We start from the raw sequence: 20,249 nt of genomic DNA on the forward strand, positions 1-20,249 counted from the left end.
AGGTGTACCTGACACGGGGGCGGAACTGCCAGGAGCCTGTCCCACTCCAGAAGAGGGCACGTGGGGTGTGGCTGCGGATACCCAGTTTGTTTGTTTTTTCCTTCCCTGCGCCCCACCCCATGCATTCTTCTGAAGGGCATGCTCAGGGGCCTGGCCCTCAAGGAGGCCTCAGGCTCCCAACCCTCGGCCCCTGGGAGTGGGGGTGGGCTTGAAGGGCGCAGAGGGGTAAGGGGGGGGGGCCATGCGCACCCCCGGGCGCAGGGCTTTGGTCGCGCCTCAGCCCGCGGAGTGATGGGGCGACCCTTTGGAGGTCACCGAGTCCTGCGTCGGAGGCTGGCGTGTGGTTAAGCGCGAGCCCCGCGCGGGGAGGGTGCCCCCGGCCCGCGGCTCCTCCCTCGGCCTCCCGGCCCGGCGCGCCCCGCCCCGCCCCGCGCGGCAGGAGCTCGCGGGCGGGACGGGCGGGGAAGGCGCGCCGACCGGCCGAGCCAGGTGCAGCGCCCGCGTGTCTAGGGGCCGCTGCGCCAGGAGGAGCGCCCGGGTCCACGCGCCCGCTCAGCTGGACGCCCGTGACCCTCGGAACCCAGGTAACCGAGGGCGGGACTCCTTGCGGGTGCCGCCGCGGGGCCCCGCGCACGCGCCCTCCCGCTTCCCGTCCACCCGCACCCACCTCCGCGGCTGCCCGCGTCCTCCCCGGGGCCCTCCCGGCGCTCCGAGGGCGGGTCTTGGAAAGTTCGCCGGGACGGCCGTGCGCGGGGCGCGGGGAAATGCAGCCCGGCTCCCCGCCCGCCCCCCGCCCCCTGCTGCGGGGAGCCCGGCTCGGGGCGGCGGCCGCCGCGGGTGCGCGGGGTGTCCGTGAAATCTCTTGCGGTTTGCCTTCTCACTGGTCCCGTCGCTCACTCCCCCGCGCCTCTGCCGTCCTCCCCGCGCACCCAGCCCCGTGGAAACGCCTTCGGATGGGACTGCGGAGCTGGCGGTGGCTAAGGGGTGTTTACAGTCGGGCTTCCCGCCTCCTCGGCCCGTACGCGCCCGGACTGCGGGCTCCGCGGGCGGCGGGTGCGAGGTGGCTGCCCTGGCTCAGGGCGCTGCTGAAGCGGGTGCCCCGCCGAGGGGAGTCCTGGCTTCTGTCCTTTCCTGTGGCAGGCCGCAGCCCGGCTGGGCGTCCTCGGCGCCCCCAGTACTTTCGGGGCCCAGGAGAAAGGGTGGCCCGCAGCCCAGCAGGGGCGTAGACCGGGGCTCAGTAACCCGTGCTAATTTGAGCAGAATGGGCTTCCTCCAGCCTAGACTGAGGAGGGCTCAGCTCCCAGTAAGGATGGGGTGAGAGGTGCCCCGTCTCACTGGGGGAGGGCAGTGGGTCAGAGAGGGGCTAACTTGGACACATCTCTGATTTCATTTTACCCCCACAAGAAACCAGTGCCCTAAGTAGGCCTTATTCCATTGGCACATGAGAACAAAAAGTGGCTAAAAGAAGTTAAGCAATTTGCTCATGATAAGTGGTGGACCTGAACCTCAAACCACAGTCTTCTAGAGCCAGATGGTTGCTTCTCAACCTTTTTGCTGGGCCCCTGATTCAGCAGTGGTTAGTTTCTTCTCCCTCTCCCTTGAGGTTTCTCCCCTGAAAGGGGTAGACCAGGAAAGGGCACCTCCAAGAAGAAGTAAAATCTGGTCACGAAGCTCCTCCAAGAGAGCCAGCTTCTTGCTAAGCTAAGAACTGTAGCCAGAGTACCTAGAACAAAGGTGCTCAACTAGAACTGAGTGAATTAACCTGAAACAGCAGAGATCCTTTCCCTGATGACAGTGCTCTGCCCTTGGTGAGCTGATGAAAGGGCACTCAGAAAAGTTGGACCAGAAAGGGACCCACCACCATCACCAAAGACCTTTGGCATCCTTACCCGCTTGAGGCAGCCTGGCATTTTTTAAATGAGTGAACACATCCACCACCCCATGTAGTTTTCCAGATGGACAGGCTTTCGCTTTACCCTCAGTCCACTCCTTGTCAGGCCAGGGAGAAGCAGAGGGAGGTGGGTTACATGCCCGGCTTGGCCTGCCCTGGGTTGGAGGCAGCGGACCCTTGTCCCACCTGCACCCAAGTCTTACCCATCCCTCCAGAAGTCTTGTTTGGAAACGTTAATCTTCATTGCCTCCTCCCTCTCCTTACCACTCCATGGGGCAAACATGGACTGAGGGAAGAGAACTTGCTTTTCTGGGCCTTCATTTCCTCACGTGTAAGATGAGGACAACAGAATCTGCATGCTTTTAGGGGACAGTGAGTGACCTAAAGGGCTCTGTAAGCTTCAGAGCAAACCGTAGTCATCTCCTCATGGGTCTGCATGTCAGCCCGACCTGCCCAGGTGGCTGTAAATTCCTCTGGGAAGCCACCATGCATCTTGGAATCCTCAGAGAGCTGACCTCATCCTGAGCACACAGTAGGTTCACAGGAAGTATTTATTGATCAAAACCAGTCTCTACGGGGTGAGAAATTGCTAAAATTGGTGGGAAAGTGAGAGTTTTTAATCCCTTTTCCCCTTCCCCATGTAAGAATAGGGGATAGGCTACCATATAGGGAGAGTCCAGGAGGAGAGACAGGAGTGGTGTGAGAGCCCCTGGAGGTGGAAATGGTCATTGTCTTGTTTATCCAAGGCCACGGTCGAGTGGGGTGTTGATGGAGGGCCTTAGAAGATTTTCCATGGTGGTGCCCTGAAGACTGGGCCCTGCCAGGAACCCATAACCCCCTGGACTCCTCAGCAGATCCCAATATCTGCTTTGGCCCAAGGACAGATCAGTACACCCAAAGTTGGTCAGTTCTGTTCCCTAGAGGAGGCCACTGAGAGCACAGCTGGGATTTAAGCCCCTGCACCAACATGCCCCCCACCCCTCAGCTGTCCCTGCCAACTACTGCTGGTTCCTGAGTCCTAACAAGAGCTCTAGACCCAGAATTTTTCAGCTGGAATCAGCCTTAGAGGTTATATCCCTACACCTCTTCCCTGCTTTATTCTCCATAGTACTTATTACCACCTAACATCCTTAGGTATATATTTCACTTTTTATGTTGTTTATTGTCTGTCGTTCCTGTTAGAATATCAGCTCTATGAGGGTAGGGCTTTCTGTCTGTCTTATTTACTGCTATCCCCGGGGATCAGAACAGTGCCTGGTGTACAGCAGGTACTCAGTTAATTTGAGTTAAATAAATGGTACATCCAGCCTGCCCTTCCTAGTTGTACAGATGGGAGACTGAGGCCTAGAGATGAGGAGTGACCTGTTGGAGGCAGTACTGGAACTTTTCTTGATTGGACTCCAGCTGATTCAAAGCTGGGTCTCTGTCCCCTGCACCAGGTTGCCAGGGTGCTTCAAGCCAGCTGCCTCCAGTCACCCAGAGGGGCAGCTCCTAGGCTGAACAGAGGGCCACCCACAAAGGGCTGTTTGAGAGAGCCTCGGAGGAGTGCTCTGGGTCAGACCCCCATCTGAAAAGAAACCTCCCAATACTGCCCTCCAAAGGTGGCCCGTTCCTCTGTTAGTGGTGACAATTGCGCCCTCTAAGGCACTGGAGAACCCAGAAAGACCAAAGCCTAGTCCCTGCAGCCCTGAAGAGGAGGGTGGAGCGTCAGATCACCTGGGCCAGGGATAGCATACCTGTCTGAGGTGGTGCAGCAGACCTGTGGGCCGGGAAGAGTTGAGAACATTATTCTGCTCAAGGCCCTGGGAAGGTTGGGCTTCTGAGGCCTCCCTTAGGAGCCTGATTAGGGTAGTTCCCTTGAAGGCCCCAGGAGCTTGAATTTCAGAGACACTGTGTAGAGACAGGCAGGATGGAGAAGCTTAAGTGTGGGGTGTGGAGGTGGAAATCTAAGAACTATGTCTGGTAGAAGCTGGAACTTTCTATGGGGTAGAAAATATGGGAGAAAAATCCACACACACCAAGCAGCTTCGGCCTCTCTGCCCCCTCATTCTTCCAGCCGCCATTGTTTTGGCAAAGGAATGTGATCTGTCCTAAGGCAAAACTCTGGGCCATGTGGAGGTGATTGGAGGGGAAGACGCTGGTGCCAAAGAGACTTCCCAGGGACGCTATTCCAGGAGCATAGATGGGAGATGGGGTCCCTGGAGGCATCTCTCCTCCTCCACTCCTGGGAAGTATAGACCCTGCCCTTCTTTGCTCAGAGGGAGGAGGGCTGCATTTTTAATAATAGTAAGAAACATTCAATAACTGTTGGCTGGGTGCCAGATCCTGTTCTAAGCACTTTACATGTATTAGTTGATCCTTAAAATTACCCCACGAGGTTGAAACTATATCATCTCCATTTTATAGATGGGGGAACTGAGCCTAACTTTGCCCAGAGTGACACTTATAGGGACAGGGGGCACCAGAATTAGCCCGGACAGTCTGGCTCTAGACCCTGCAGCCTTAGCTTCTGTACCATGCTGCCTCAGTCAACCAGGTAGGCCACACAGATGGGACAGAGAGCCTGGAGGCCAGGGTTGTTGGCACATCTCTTGCAAAGGAAGCAGCTGCCGTGCAAGCCCACACATGAGCTCCACGGGTACTTTGGCTTTTCCCCAAACCCTGCTATTGACCCCCAAATCCTTTTCCATTGCTATTGTGGCTTGTCAAATTAAGAGTTGCAGTGCACCTGAGACTTGATTTTGGGAAGAGACTCCAGAAGTTGGGCCTTGAAGGATTTGTAGGCTTTTACCAGCTTGTTGGAAAAACTGGAGAGGAAAGGGATAGGGCAGGTGGAGGAAACAATAATAATTCTTAGCCTGAAGAAATGAATTCATAATAGTAACTCCTCCTGCATCTGACGCCACTTTAGGGTCTCCCTCCCAGCCTTTGTCCCCCAACCACTCCCTGTGGGCTCCCTTCCCCTGAGGAGGGTGAGGCCTTGACCGGAGACATAGCTAGTGCATTTCTGTCCCCTGACCTTCTCTTTATCACCACCATCACTACAAGCCTGGTGGCTGGAAAAGTACTCCTGTTGTGACATGATGTGAGTCAGTCCTTCATAAATACTGGGGTTGCACCATTATTTCTGGGGTCAGCTCTGATGCCTGGACCTGTGCCCTAGCGTCTGGCCCATGGTTGGAGACATGGTGTTGGCTCCTGGGGGAAAGAACAAGGGTGACTCGAGATGTTATGTTGAAATTACACAGATGGCAATGAGGAGCCAACAGGTATGAGAGAGACGGTCACTGTTGGCATCTAGGAAAAAAGACAGTGTCCCCCAAAGCAGTAATCTAGGGTGTACTTCCCATCCATGCCCTGTCCTCTAAGGCAGGGCTTATCCTATAGAGTTGTGCTCACTTCTGGCCTTGCCACCAGGCTGACTCACCCCAAGCATGTTCTGTGGGGACTTGAGTGGCAGATTTTGCCTAAGCCTCAAACAGGCATTTTGCCTGGACACACCATAGCTCCTTAAGACATTCTTTCTCTTTGGTTGTTTGGGAGCCCCCTGGCCAGGCTGACCTTGGTGGGGTTCATTTGGAGCCTGCCAGAAGCACAGAGCCTGGCCATCGTGGGCTTCTAGGTTCCATGGTCCCAAATTCAGCCACTCTACCAGCTTGCCACTGGTCTCTGCTCTTGGGAGCTGAACGCTGGGTATGGCTGGTGTGGCCAGTATGGCTAGTAGGGAGCCCTGGATTCTAATTCTGACACTAACTCAGTTGACATTGGCCCTGTCCCTTCCTGAACCTCAGTTTTCTCATCTGTAAAAGAGACAGCTTGGCTTAGATCAGGGACTGTTGACATCGTGGACTGGATACTTCTTTGCTATAGGGCTGTCCTGAGCACTGTAGGGTGTTTAGCAGCGTCCCTGCCTTTACCCACCAGATGTCAGTAGCACCACCTCTCACTGTCTTTGATACAGGCAAAATCGTCTCTGTTTGAGAACCACTGGATTAGACATCTCTGAATACCCTTCCTCCCAAGGATCATTCTCAGGACCCAGGATACAGTTTTCTCTTTCCAGCCCCTGTTCTGTAAATGTGGACTGTGTATGAATCTGTGGTGAGGGCTCCAAGGGCTTATAGGGTAGGATGGAAGAAAAGGGAAGTCCCCAGCCTGCTGGGCCTCTTGCTGAGAGCCAAGGCCAAGTTCTCTTTGCTTTCCAGACCTTGGGTTACATAAGAAGGTGGGGGGCAGGGGGGACAGGCCTGTGGTCAGCCCACACACTAAGGCCAGCAGCCTTCTAGCCAGTGACTAATCATCTCCCTGTGCTCAAAGGACTTGGCTTCTCCATGGTCCCCTCTTGGGGACACAGGAAGTGAATCAGCCCATCCTCTACACAGAGGAGGGAGAGGACAGAGCATGGTGATGTTAGACGCCAGGGCCATGCATGCTTGCCCCGACCCAGGCCTGGTTTTATTTTCTTTATTCCTCCCAAATTAGCTGTTTATTATCTTTCTCCACCAAAGCCCTTTCTGACCAAGTCGCTTAATGGAAGAGCAAAGATTTATCTTCTCCAGGGGTGGGAGGGGATTGTTGATGAATCTTGGAAGTAAATCACTATTGTTGGGTCAGCAGGCTGTGAGATTTGGGGTAGTATTAACCCAAAATGATTGATTTGGGTCATTCATTCTTGTAGTCCTCATTGAAGGGCTGTAGACTGCTCCAGGCTGTGGGCTAGATGCTGGGGAGGGAGCCGTGAGTCAGACATGGTCCCTGCCTGCAGAGGCCTTAGTCTGGGCGGGCGAGGTGTCAGTCCCTAACTGCCGTGTGCTCTGGGTGCGTGCAGGCCCTCGCACAGAAGGATCTCGGCCCCACCCAGGGTGTGTTGTAGGGAATTGGGAACGCACGGACCGGGTTTGGTGAGGCCGTGGTAGCACATAGAGGTTTTCAAGACAAAGAAGTGGGTTTGGATTTTGTTTTTGTCTCTTTTTTTTAATTGTGGTAAAATATACATAACATAAGATTTACTACTTTTGTCCTTTTAAAGTATACACTTCAGTATCTTTAAGTACATTCACATCGTGTGCAACCATCACCACCACCCAACTGTGCAACTCCTCACTTTATAAAACTAAAACTCTAAACACTAACGCCCCATCCTCTCCTCCCCCAGCACCTGGCAACCACCATTCTTTCTGTCTCCATGAATGTGACTTCTGGGTACCTCATGTAAATTGAATCATACAACATGTGGCCTTTTGTGTGTGGCTTCTTTCGCCTGTCATCATGCTTTAAGGTTCATCTGTGTTGCAGTGCGCATCAGAATGTCCTTCCTTTTTAAGGCTGAATAATATTCCATTCTATGGACGGACCACATTTTGTTTATCCATTCACCTGTCGGTGGACACGGGTGGCTGCCACCTTCTGGCTATTGTGACTAGTGCTCCTATGAACACTGGTGTGCAGCTGTCTACTTGAGTCCCTGCTTTCAGTTCTTTTGAACATATACCCAGAAGTAGAAACACTAGATCCTACAGTAATTTATGTTTAATTTTTTGAGGAACTGCCATACTTTTGAGGAAGAAGTATTTGAACTAGATTTTAAGGATTAACAGGAGATCTCCAGGTATCTGAGCAGAGGAAGGGGAAGAGAAGAGAAAGGAGAAGGGGAGTTGAGAGGAAGGAAGGGGAGAGAAGGAGAGAAGGACCTAAAAGGTGGCGTGAAGCTAGTGGCACAGTGGCGTTTGTGCTTGGGGCTGAAGCAGGGGTGTGACGGGCAACAAGGCCGTGGTGAGGTAGAGTATGAAGGGCCTTGGACCAGGCTAGGGAGCTCGGCCTCCACACTGTAGACAGTGAGAAGAACTGAGGGGGTTTTTAATCAGGAAGTGATACATCCCATTTGTCACCTTAGAAGGAGGTAGCTGGCTGTGATGTCACAGGTAGACTGGGAGGGAAAGAGGCTTAAGGCAGGAACCAAGTGGGAGGCCCTGGCTGGGGTGGCTCAGTGGTTAGAGTCTGCCCACACACTGAAGGGGCGCAGGCTCCATTCCTGGTCAAGGGCATGTACGTTGCAGGTTCAGTCCCTGGCCCCTGTTGGGGTGCGTGCAAGAGGCAACCAGTCAATGTGTCTCTCTCACATTGATGTTTCTCTCTCCCCCCCCCACTCCCCTTCCCCCTTCCCCTCCCTCCCCCTCCCTCCCTTCCTCTCTCTCTAAAAACCAATGAAAAAATATCCTCAGGTGAGGATTAACAAACAAAAGAAAAAAGAAGGGAGAAAACTGGGTAACACTGAAGCCATGTCATTGGGATGGGTGGAGGGAGCAGGTCTGAAAGGTGATTATGCCACACAAGGGTGCCCAGGTGTCTGGTTTGGGAGGCTGGGTGAATGGTGGGTGAGCTAACAGGAGGAGCAGCCGGTTTGACAAGATGACAAGGCAATAAGCTTGGGCCCAGTTGGCTTGGAGGGGCCCCTGCAGACACCTGGGTGGAGGTGAGGGTTTGAGGGGTGTCCAAAGCTGTGCAGAGCTAGGTGCTGCAGCAGAGGGGGGAAGCTGGTCAAGGGCAAGGGAAAACTGCTGTTGGACGGCATAGAGGACCCAGTGGAATTGGAGACCAGGGCCTGGGGTGGCATCTGCTCAGTCCCTGCCCTGAGCATCTCATGTAGCTTTTCACTGCCAAGTTCAAGGTTCTGTGCTTGAGGCTGGTCACTGGAGGTAGAGATAGGTAAACATGAGCCAGCGACTTTAATTCATTTATTCACCCTTTAAAGCTTAGAAAATGGAACTTGGCCAATACCTTTGCACAGTTAAATATTTAATCAGGATTGTAATAGGTGATATGCAAGAGAAATAGAGCGTGCTATGAAAGTGTGTCATGGGGACGTGATTTAGTCTGGGTGGGACTTCTCACCTCTGCACTGTGAACATTTTGGGCCAGGCAGTTCTTTGCTGTGCAGCTGTCCTGTGCAGCTGTCCTGTGCATTGTAGGATATTTAGTTCATCCCTGGCTTCTACCCACTAGATTCTAGTAGCCACACACATCCCAGCTATGAAACAAAAATTGTCACTAGACATTGTCAAGTGTCCCCTGGGGGCAAAGTCACCCTCAATTGAGATCCATTGGTCTAGAAGGTCAGGAAAGGTTTCTTGAGGAAATGATGTTAATCTGAGTTTTAGAAGAGAGATAAGCATTTAGATAAAGCAGGTATGGCCCTGGCCAGTATGGCTGAGTTGGTTGGGCATTGTCTAGTGCTCCAAAAGGTTGCAGGTTTGAGTCCCGGCAGGGCACATGCCCTGGTTGTGGGCTCAATCCATGTTTTGCTCTTGTATCAATGTTTCTCTTTCTCTCCTCTCCCTTCTTCTCTCTCTCAAAAAAAAAGATAAAGAAGGTATGGAGCGTGGAGGAGAGTGTTCAGGGCACACAGATATGTGCAAAGGCCCTGAGGTAGAGAAAAGCATGAGGAAGACCAGCAAGGAGGGTGGTGGAGCCAATGAAAAGGCACCCAGTAGGTGAGCAGTGGTGGAGAGGGGAGAGGGGATGATCTAGGGATGCTCAAGAAGGAGCACAGGCGAGGAGGCCTCTCAGGGGTAGAGAATGAAGCTGGCTGGAAGCTGGTGAGTTACATTTGGGTTATGTTGGGTTGGAGATCTCCGGGAGACACCCAGGTGCGGCCCTGAGCTGAGAAGCAAGGTCTGGCTAGAGATTTGGATTTGGGAGTTACACGCACATAGAAGGTGAGTGAAACCCTGGGGTGGATGAGGCAGGGAGTGTGTGTGGACCAAGAAGAGAAGATCAGAGAGGAGGCCTAGAAGTGAGCTCTAGGAGTGCCCACACTGGGAGAGTGAGGAGAAGCCTGCAGAGACCGGAGGAGTTCCCAGAGGAGGAGCAGAGGAACCCAGATTGTGTGGTGCCCTGGAAGAGTGTCCGAGGAGGAGGGCCTGGCCCACCGTGCTGTCTCTGTTGCCAGAGCAAGTAAGATAGGACTGGGAAGCAGCCACTAGTCTTAGAGACCAGTAAACGCCATGGGGGAGGTCAGATGGAGGGAAGCTGGATGCCAGAAAGGGAAGTGGGTTAGGGAAGGTTTTGTTTTGTTATTTTAATCTTGCATGTTCTCCCGACACACCTTTTTTTTTCCTCTCTGAGAAATAAATGTAAAAAGTTCAGAATTCAAAACCTGGGACAATTTCATTGTGAAAAGTCTTCACCCCATTTCCCTTGGCCTCCCAATCTCCCCCACCTTCGGAGGCAACTTCACCAGTTTCTTACAGATTCTTGCAGAGATACCTCATGCATGAATCAGTAAACACATATGTAGAGTCTTTCCCCACTAGTGATAGCACACTATATGTAGTCTTCTGCCCCTGATTTGGGTCTTTTCCCAGATAGCTATCTTGAGATGCTTCCAGATCAGTCCATAGTGCCTTCATTCTTGTTTATAGATATATAATATTCCACTGCTATATGGATGTCACATAATCTAATTCATCTCCTGTTGTTCGGACATCACAAACAACCTCCCACTGCATTACCTGTGCTTTAGTTATTTTGCAGCGTAGGTAGGTGCATGTGGGATAAGGTCCTAGAACTGGAATTGATGGGTCAGGATTATGTGAGTTTGTATTTTGAAAGATATCAGCAAATTGCTCTCCACAGAATTGCTAAGAATGTGTACTCCTACCAGCCACGTATGAGGATGCTCATTTTCCCACACCGCCCGACATACAGTGTTATGAAACTTCCTGATATTTGCCAATCTGGAAGACAAAAATAATTTCTCAATATAGTTTTAATTTGCATTTTTCCTGCTATGAATCAGGATGAACATGTTTTCATAGACATAAGAGCCATTCCTGTTTTGTTTTCTATGAACTATCTATGCATATGTTTTGACCATTTTCTATCAGGTTGTTGGCCTTTTTCTTATTGAATGAGAAGTGTTTATGTATTTGGGAAATTAGACTTTTGTTTAGAATATAAATTATAAGTGCCCCTTCCCACCTGCCCAGTTTATCAAGGAGTTTTTTGCTGTTGCTACTTTTTTTTTTTTAAGAATTATTAATGCTGCCCTGATGGGTGGCTCAGTTGGTTGGAGTTTCGTCCTGTACACCAAAAGGTTGTGGGTTTGATTCCCAGTCAGGGCACATACGTAGGTTGCAGGTTTGATCCCCCCGTCAGGGCAAGTATAGGAAGCAACTGATTGATGTTTGTCTCTTACATCGATTTTTTTTTTTTTCTCTCTCCCTTCCTTTCTCTCTAAAAATCAATAAAAATATATATCCTCAGGTGAGGATTAAAAAATAAAAGGAATTATGAATGCTGATGGGGGAGGTTCACTAGAGAGGGTGCCCCTGGCACAAAGGTCCCTAAGGGAGCACTGGGGTTCATTCCGGATTGGGAAGGCCGGGGACACCTCTGCTGCTTAACAGGCAGAAGCAAGGGAGGAGGGTACTGGTGTCAGGGCCTTGATGGCCACGGGTTGAGGGAGTGAAGGCTGATAGTTGAGTTTGTCCAGGGATGGGGTTGTGTTGAGGTATCAGAGTTCAAGGGGCAGGAGAATTACTGTATTAGCAGGAGAGTGATTGGATTAATGAACCCTGGAAGCTGAGCTAGTTAAGGGGAAGTGAGGGGATGGGTGCTGTATGTTTGCTTTGAGTCTGTCTGTCTGCTTGGCACCCATTAATCACAGGGCCAAACTAACAGCCAAAATTACTTACACCTTCCCTGCGATCCAGAGTCCATACTTTGAACTACCTCCTATCTCACTCTCACACACCAAGCCATTATCTCCCCTGCCCCGAGCAGGTACCAGACAACCAGGGACAGCTCCTACACCCCCAAACCCTCTGGAATTAAACAAACCAGTCCTGAGCTGTTCAACCTGCCTGCCTTGCCTTTCCCCTAGAAACCCAAGAAAGGCTCTGGCCTAGGCCTTCCCCTAGCCCCTGCTCCTGCCTCTTAACCAAAACCTAGTGCCCCCCTTGTGGTCCTGCGTAGTATGATGTATCTCCTTCTCTTGGGAAGTATGGCCAGCTCCATAAATGAAAATCCTACGGGTACAACTGAGCCATTAGAGACTCTTGGACAGGCACAGAGTATGAGGGTCAATAAACCTTAGGTCCCAGCAAGGCTCCAGAACGATCTCAGTGTCAGTGGTTGAATAAGCAAGCTCTCGGCGCCTGCTTCCTGGAGGAGGCGGCTGGCGGTGAGGCGAGGCCTTGTGTGGGAATACAGGACCACAGAAGGGAAGGCACAGGGGAGTGGGTGAGGGGCAATGATCAGAACAGAGCCTTTGGGGCAGTAGGTAAGGGAAATCTGCCTATTCTAATAATGTTGGCCTAGATTCCAATCCTATGTGCTGCAAGTCAATAAATCCACCATAAGTTCACAAACCTGTGTACGCAGTTGGCAATGACTCATGCTACCTTGCGATTTCTCTTCTGTTGTTGCCTAGAGAGTCATTTACCTCCTTGAGAGTGGAATTTGGGGGGAAATAATCTTACATTCAGCAGGTGCTTACCTGCTTCTATGAACTCTGACCTGGGCCCCACCATGGGTCTTACAGGTTTGTGGCAGGAAAGACGCCATGTAGTGAGCCTCCAGTACAGCCCTAGGTGCAAGGGCAGCCAGCTGGGCACGATTGGCAGAGAGACTTCTTGCAAAAGGAAGAGCTCAGGCAGACAGTGGGTCTAGAAAAGGTGGCAAAGAGGAAGGGAGGGGAGAGGAGATCCAGTGAGGAGGCCCCTTGTTTCTGGTCAGGCGTCCCTGGAGGAGATTGGGCTTCAGGCCTCTGGATGACAAGAGGTTGGTGAGGGTCACCCTGGGGCAACATGTGAGCCTCTAGATGGAAAGGGAGAGGAGGGGTGGAGTCCCTGTGGGCTCTCACATATGAGGGATCTTGGCTAGCAGGGGTGCCCAGGGGGTGGAGACCCTCAAACTAGATGGGAGAGGTTGGACTTGTGACCTTGGATTTCTCTGAGGGACTGTGCTGCTTTGAAAACTCCCAGTGGGGGGCTGTTGCCTCCTGAAGGATCCCTCTGTTGCCTGCGGGGCAGGAAACAAGTGTTTCCCCAGATCAGGGTCAGTAATGCTTCTTTTAGGGAGTCCTCCTTGTGAAAGTGGAGGGGGAAGCAGCTGCTGGGAAAAGGGCACCAAGAGGGGAGGGCATCCATTTCTGAAATGTGGGACCTCAATAATTTATTTCTTGAATGTTTTTGGTACACATCCTCTCTAGAACCGGACCAATGGTTTTTTTTTAATGTAAGTGATAAAAAAGGAAATTGTGTGAAGGATGAAATATTTGGCTTAATCGTGAGGCTTGGGGGAGGAGACAGGAGGAAGGGAAAGCGGCTGACTCTATGCCTCCTCCCTCCCCCCTCCTCCTCTGGTCGGCACAGTTCCTCCAAGTCCCACAGATGCCCAGCTAATGGAATGCTGCTTTTCAAGACTGGGGTCTTCAGGACTTACCCTAGGCCTAGCTCGCTGTGTGATCCTGAGCAAGCCACCCAACATCTCTGGGCCTGGGTTTCACACCTATCTTCTCTTCTGGAAGCATCAGTTTTGCCTTTTAGGTGTTTTTTAGGCTCCTCCTAATGATCAAGTCTGCATGTGATCCTCAAGATTTCCTTAAGGCCTGAAAAGAGCAGAAGTGGAGTCTGAGGAAGTCAGTTCCAGTGGTCAAGCTCCGGCAGGCCGGGGAGGGGAAGGGATGCAGCCTGTAGCTGGCCTCCTCCCAGCCTGCCTGGGTGTGCTGTAAACACCCCTCATTGTCTGAAAGCCTCAGATTTGACTTTCAAAGGGAAAGCATCTCTCCTGATAAAGTGGGCCTTGTTCATTAAAGGCGGCTTTGTTTGGGCTCCCAGTTTTAGTTCCAGCGACCTACTGGTGGTGTGAGGACAGGCTGACTCCGGTCTCTGGGGGGCGGTAAATGATTCCTGCTCTGGGTGAGCCAAAGGGTCTCGCACACCGGGCGGCGCCCAGCCGTGCCTTCAGCATTGTTTATCGAGTGCCTGTGGGTGCTGGGCGGGTATTGCCATCTCCATTTTCTCATACTGGGATGGGGAAACTGAGGCACAGGACGGTCATGCAGCCTGTGCGCTCACTCCCTTGGGCCTCTCAGGGACTGCTCAGTCAGATTTGAACCAGGTCTTTGGATTCCCTGCCCAGTGTTCTCCTCCCACAAACTGTTTACTGTGTACCCTAATACAGCTGGGTTCTCTGCCCCTCCTCTCCACGCCTCCTACTCTCATTTACCTCCCAAAGTGCCAGCTGCTACCAATTATTGTGGAAATGAATTCACTTTGCTCAGGTAGAAAGATCTGGGCCTCTGTATGAAAAATGAGAGGAAAAAAATTTCCTCTAATACTTTCAGCGAATCACCGTAACACCTCCCTTCTCCCCAAAGTACCAGTGTGTTCCTGAGGTCCTTCCTTGAAGGCCCAAAGAAATGAATCTGTAATGGTGAAACTTCTAGCCTCAGGGTGTGGAGTGGCCCTTGATTCATACTGCTGAGGTGACCACTTTTCCACCTCATCCAGGTACCAAGCCCAGTGTGACATTCCCGGGCCAAGAAAGACAGAGACCTATCTTCAAGCCATTTCCACCTCCATGGTGCGTCCTGTTTCCCAGCACTCTGTGGGACACTGCAGGGACACTTGTTTGGGAGAGGTGTGTTGAGCATGAAAATGAATTTTTCTTTCATTCTCACTTTTCATATAGAGGCCTGGTTTTCCCTTCCTGGGCAAAGTGAATCATTTTTCACAATAACCAGTGGCTGTTGGGATTTGGGGGGGCAGGACGGGATGACTGGGACAGCTTGGGCCAGAATCCCCACCCCCACCCACGCTGCCGCCCCTAGGGCCAGCCTACCTGGGTTCTGGGTGGAGCTCTGGGCAGTGGCGCTAGGCCAGCCTTGAGCCTGAGAGGCAGCTGGCAGCGGACGTGGAGGCCCACGGGAGGTAGGCAGGGGTTACCCGTTCCACCTTCCTGAGCTCCGGCTGCATGTTCTTGGGGGCTGATTCCAAAAGATCCATTATCCCCATTCTTCATGGGTTTTGAATAATGCATTTGCCTCAGCCCTTTAAAAAAAGCCTGTGCTTAATAATGCTAGAATAATGACCTTGTGTCACATTTCAGCCACTGGGGCTCTTAATCCACTGCTGCATTCAAATGTGAAATGTGTTTCTTGTGACATTAGGTCAGCAGGAAAAATACCAATCTAGTGAGAAGGAAGGAGAGTCAGTTTGCTGTCTACCTTGTAGCCTGTGGCAGGTTTGGGAAGAGGGGTGTCTTTCGTCTTAACAACATCATAAGGGCAGGTGCTCTGTTGAATACCTACTGTGCCCCCAGCCCTCACACATGGACACTTCTTAATGCTTGAAACAGACCAAAGAGGTAGTCACTCTGGAGATTATAAACGTTCTCACCCAAAGGCATCTTGTGAAAATTCAGTGGAGTGTAAAATGCCCATTCAGGGCTTGGAATAGACAAAGTGCTCAACAAATGAGATTTCAAATCAATACCATCATCCCCATTTTACAGCAGAGGAAAGTGAGGCCTGGAGAGATTTCAAGACTCAAAGCCTGGTTGCCCCGACTCCAGGGCTCAGACTCACATGTCACCCATGGGAATAATGTATGGTAGGGAGGCTCCCTCCTGTCTGAGCTCCTTATTGGCTGTGGGGCCATTTGCCACTCACATTTGTTCCCCACCTGGGCCCTCATTCCTTCTCTGACCCCCAATGTCCTCTAATTTGAAGGTTTGGGCACATGCTGGTCCCCTGCCTGGTCCACATGACCTACTTCCTTCTGCTGGTTTGAACCACCCTGGCTGCCCTGACCATTTCTGCATTACCTGCAGGGTGTGTTTTTTGGGTAATAATTATGTGAAATGGCTCACCCAGCAGTCTGATCAGTTAACAGTGCCCCCGTCCTGCTGGGTGAAGCTCACGGTTAATGATTGCCAAGGAAAGCTCAGGAATGTGGATCCTCTGAGGAGGGAGGTTGCTTTGAGCACCCTGGCCTGGAGGAGAGACACACCAGGGGGCACCGTGTCCTGGTGGGCTCCCTGTGCCCCTCCGCTTGCTGTCCTCCCATCTCATCTCTCTGAGTTCAGCACCAGAAGGCCTCCCTGCTCACTCTCTGCCAGCCAGCTTCCCTGCTCTGGGCCTTTGCTCTAAAATTTCTCTCCCTGGGGGCACTGTTCCCTCTTCTCTACCAAAGCAAGTCATCCCTGCCTTTTGGGATCCACCTCAAGCGCTGCCTCCTCCAGAAGCCTTCCCTGATTGCCCCAACATCCTTTCTCTGGGTCCCTTCTCTGAATTCCTTCAGGCTGTTCGGCAGAGTTTTGAGCACCCTCCAGCATGTCGGGTGCTGTGCCTGGTCCCTGGGACCCCGTAGTGAGCAAGGTGCCAGCCTGTAGCCCAGGAGGGGGATAGATGTGCTCCAGGGGCACCTGTGCAGCCTGAGGTGAGCAGGGATGCCATAGGAGTTCCCAGTGACCTGGGGGCAGATGGGAGGTGAGGTGCACTGGGGTCTGATGAGGGGGGCCCTGGGTGGCCACTGAAGGGTGAGTGGGTATTTCCAGGCAGACAAGGAATGAGGGTCAGGGTGTCTCGAAGCAGAGGGAGTCAGAGAAGGATCCAGCTGTGGGTGTTTCGGGTTCGAGGCACCTATGAAACCCCAGGTGGAGCTGTCCAGAAGGCAGGTGGTCTCTCAAAGTCTGTCTCCTTCCTTTCAGTTTTATTACTTCCCTCGCAGTTTTATTACTAAGTGTGTCTGTCTCCTCAGAGAGAAGGGATTCTCCTTGAGGGCAGCCATGGTTTCCTGTACAGCTCAGCAAGGACCTGAGCATCGAGCACTGAGGCGACGTGGAACTGAACCCAAAACTCATCTCCTTCAGTACCATCACTAGCCTCCCACCCTGTCCCCCACCCTGTACCTGCTTTCCACCTCCCTGCTGGTTCAGGTCCCTAGCTCTGTACTTCTGTGTCCTTTGGCCCTGAGTGCCTGTCTCCTGAGTGAAGTCCAGGCCATGTGAAGGTGAACAATCATAGACCCTCAGGGCAGCCATTCCAGAACCAGCAGGGTGTGGGAATCACCAGCAGAGCTTGAAAACCAGGCTGCCCCCTGGGGATTCTGATTCAAAGAGCCTGAGTTGGGCTCACCTGGTTGGTTTTGAGTTTGCACAGTTGGGTTTGGGACTTATTGCTAGAGAGCTTCTCCAGGCCTCTGTCTCTACCCCTAACGTCACTCCCCTCCCAAGGTTCAGCACCCCAGACTCCACCTGGACGTCTCCCGGGTGGGTAGCTCAGTGCCCATGGAGTGGCCCTTCCTCAATGGGAGACAGGGCTTCTGTGGTTTGAACTGAAGCCTACCTCCCCAAGGCTCCCGGGGTTGGGTCTTGGTTCTGCCCTCAGGGACCGCATGGCCTCCTCCAGACCTGCTTCCTCAGGATATGGGAAGGTGTCTGGTGCCCCATCTTCACTGGGTCTCCCCCGTTTTCCTCCTCCTGTGGGGTCTGGGTGCTTACAGGTGGACAGCCTTATCTCAGACTTTAAGTTCCTGATCAGTTTAGAAGCTTGGGAGGGGGGTGGAGATAAGATCATGCCTACCACAGCAGCCTGACATTTCCCTGTTGGGGGAGGGGAGCCCCAACAGTCAGAGCCTGCATTCACCTTCCATCAACCTGGCAGGGACTTCACCTTTTCCCAGCCTGGGGGGAGGGACCTGCCTACTGTACCCACCCTGGAGGCCAGCGAGCCATAGCATAGGCTCCCGGGTCCTCATTCCACAGGGCTCAGCGGCAGCCCAGCGCTGGGTAGGGTCTGCGCTCACCTTGGCCTAGACTCCCAGAGGGCTCAGCACTGGCTGTGATTTACAGTCCCCTGGGCTCCTCCTCCCTCCCTGACCTGTGATGAGCCTAACTTACCAGAGCTGTAGTGGGCCTGGGGAAACAGTAAGTTTTAGAGTTCCCTGGGTGGTTCTAAGGTACATCAGAGTTAAGGACCCCGGGCTAGATGCCTAGCACCCACCTGTCCAGCTCTGGCAGTGGGCAGAAATAGTTATACTGGAGTAAAATAACCTGGGTCCTCTTTCTCTATATATCACATAGTACTACAGTAAATCTTTGTATTTTACTCTTGTATAAAAAGGTATTTAAAATTTTAAGTCAGTAAAACCAAATATTTAATAATTTTTAAATACAAAAATGTATAACAGTTTAGAATATCAAGTAAATGTAAATCTGTAAAAATAGACATTATAATTCTGCTCTGTATTAGCAGATAAACAGAAATGAAGTAATCCAAACATTAAAATCTACACACTTCAAAAACACAAATTTAGTTATAAAAAATTGAAGATGAAATATTATTTGATCCCTTTTAAAGCAAAATCTTACATTCAAAGGACATTGGCAATATCATTATGTTACAAAATTTCCTAGAAAAAGCTTTTCTTGACTCTACCCTAACTGTGGAACAGTGAGAAGATATATTTGTCAGATATCTTTGAATATTTTCCGCTGACAAGGCCTTTTGCCGCCCCCCCCCCCCCCCCCCCCCGCCTGCACTGTAGCCTTTTATTTATCAGGAGCCATAGTTTTCGTTTCTAAAGCATTTCCTGTTTGTCCTTAAGTTCTTTAGTTTTTTCTTCTTCAGATGGAGATTCTTGTATCAATTTCAAAACTGCCACGTTGATATTCCGTATGTTAAGAAAGTCTGTGAATCCAGTGATAATTATTCCTCCAACAAACTTCTGCTTTGTCTTCTGCCGTGCAATGTCTGAGAAGAACGCAATACATTTCACATTTCAGGGGTGCTTTTGACATTGTGATTGTCTCCTTTTAAAAACATATACTGTACAGAAATTGAGAGATTAGTATAATGAACTTCCATGCCTGGCCTCAACAATCATCGATTCATGGCCAATCTTTTTTTTGTTTACAATTTTTTTTAATCTTTATTGATTTCAGAGAGAGGAAGGGAGAGGGAGAGATATAGAAACATCAATGATGAGAGTCATCATTGATCGGCTGCCTCCTGCACGCCCCCAACTGGGGATTGAACCCACAACCCAGGTATGTGCCCTGACTGGGAATCACACCTCGATCTCCTGGGTCCTAGGTCGATGCTCAATCACTGAGCCACAGCCAGCCGGGCGACTCATGGCCAGTCTTTTTCACATCTACTCTTACCCACCACCCCTGCTCCCAAGCAGATTCTATTGAAGCAGGTCCCAAACCTCATATCATTTCATTTGTAATTACTTCAGTACACATCTCTAAATGAAAGGGCCCTTTAAAAAACAACCGGCCCTGGCCAGAGCTGCTCAGTGGTTAGAGCATCAGCCTGCACAGTGGAGAGGTGTGGTTCCATTCCTGGTCAAGGGCACATACCTGGGTTGCAGATCTGATCCCCCCCCCACCCCCCCACCCCCAGTCAGGGTGCATATGGGAGGCAGCCAATTGCTGTGTCTCTGTCTCTTTTCTCTCTCTCTCCCTCCCCCCTTCCACTCTCTAAAGAACAAACAAAAAACATAACCATAATACTATTATTGCACTGTAAGAACTGACCATTTCTCATTCTTATAAAGTAATGTGTTCAGATTTCCTCAATTGTCTCATACATTTTTTATTTATTCATTTATTTTAAATATTTTTATTGACTTTAGAGAGATAGGAAGGGAGAGGGAGAGGGAGAGAGAAGGAGAGAAACATTTATTGGTTGCCTCCTGTACGCACCCCAACCAGGAGTTGAACCCATAGGGCACAACCCAGGCATGTGCCCTGACTGGGAATCAGCCAGCGACCTGTCAGTGCACAGAACAACGCTCAGCCAACTGAGCCACACCAGCCAGGGCTCTCCTACATTTTCTATAGTTGATTTGAGATTTCAGATCTTAAAACTTCTGAACTAAAAATTTTGAACCGAGCATGGCTCAGCGGTTGAGCGTCAACCTAGGATCCAGGAGACCACAGTTTGATTCCCAGTCAGAGCACATGCCGGGGTTTCGGGCTCGAGCCCCAGTAGGGTATGTACAGGAGGCAGCCAATCAATGACTCTCTCTCATCACTGATGTTTCTATCTCTCTCGCTCTCCTTTCCTCTCTGAGATCAATAAAGATATATATTTTTTAAGATTTAGAAAAAAAGTTTGAACCAAGCAAAATACACCATTTTGGCACTGAAGTGCAGGATTCATGAATAGAGCATGGCAACCAGTGGATGGAAGGTTCTAGAGAAATGAACCACAACCTGCCTCTAGGGTTCAGAGTGTGCAAGGTGGCAGAAGTCATCCAGTTATTCAGCAAACATGTGTTCATTCAGCAGTAATATGGTGCCCAGTCCTGGGCTGAGCACCTCAGACACAGCAGTGAACCAG

At 51.3% G+C, this 20,249-nt stretch overlaps 1 protein-coding gene across 1 annotated transcript in view; it reads left to right on the forward strand.

Moving 5' to 3' along the window:
• Positions 1-445: 445 nt before the first annotated feature.
• PAQR5 (progestin and adipoQ receptor family member 5) overlaps positions 446-20,249 on the forward strand; it is a 67,072-nt gene continuing 47,268 nt past the window's right edge. Inside the window, exon 1 of the mRNA XM_081131850.1 lies at positions 446-584. The gene's annotated coding sequence lies outside the window, so the exon portion shown is untranslated. The remainder of the gene's footprint in view (positions 585-20,249) is intronic.

The sequence above is a fragment of the Miniopterus schreibersii genome (assembly GCF_964146895.1).
Source record: "Miniopterus schreibersii genome assembly, chromosome: 1".
In the NCBI taxonomy this organism is placed as follows: domain Eukaryota; kingdom Metazoa; phylum Chordata; class Mammalia; order Chiroptera; family Miniopteridae; genus Miniopterus; species Miniopterus schreibersii.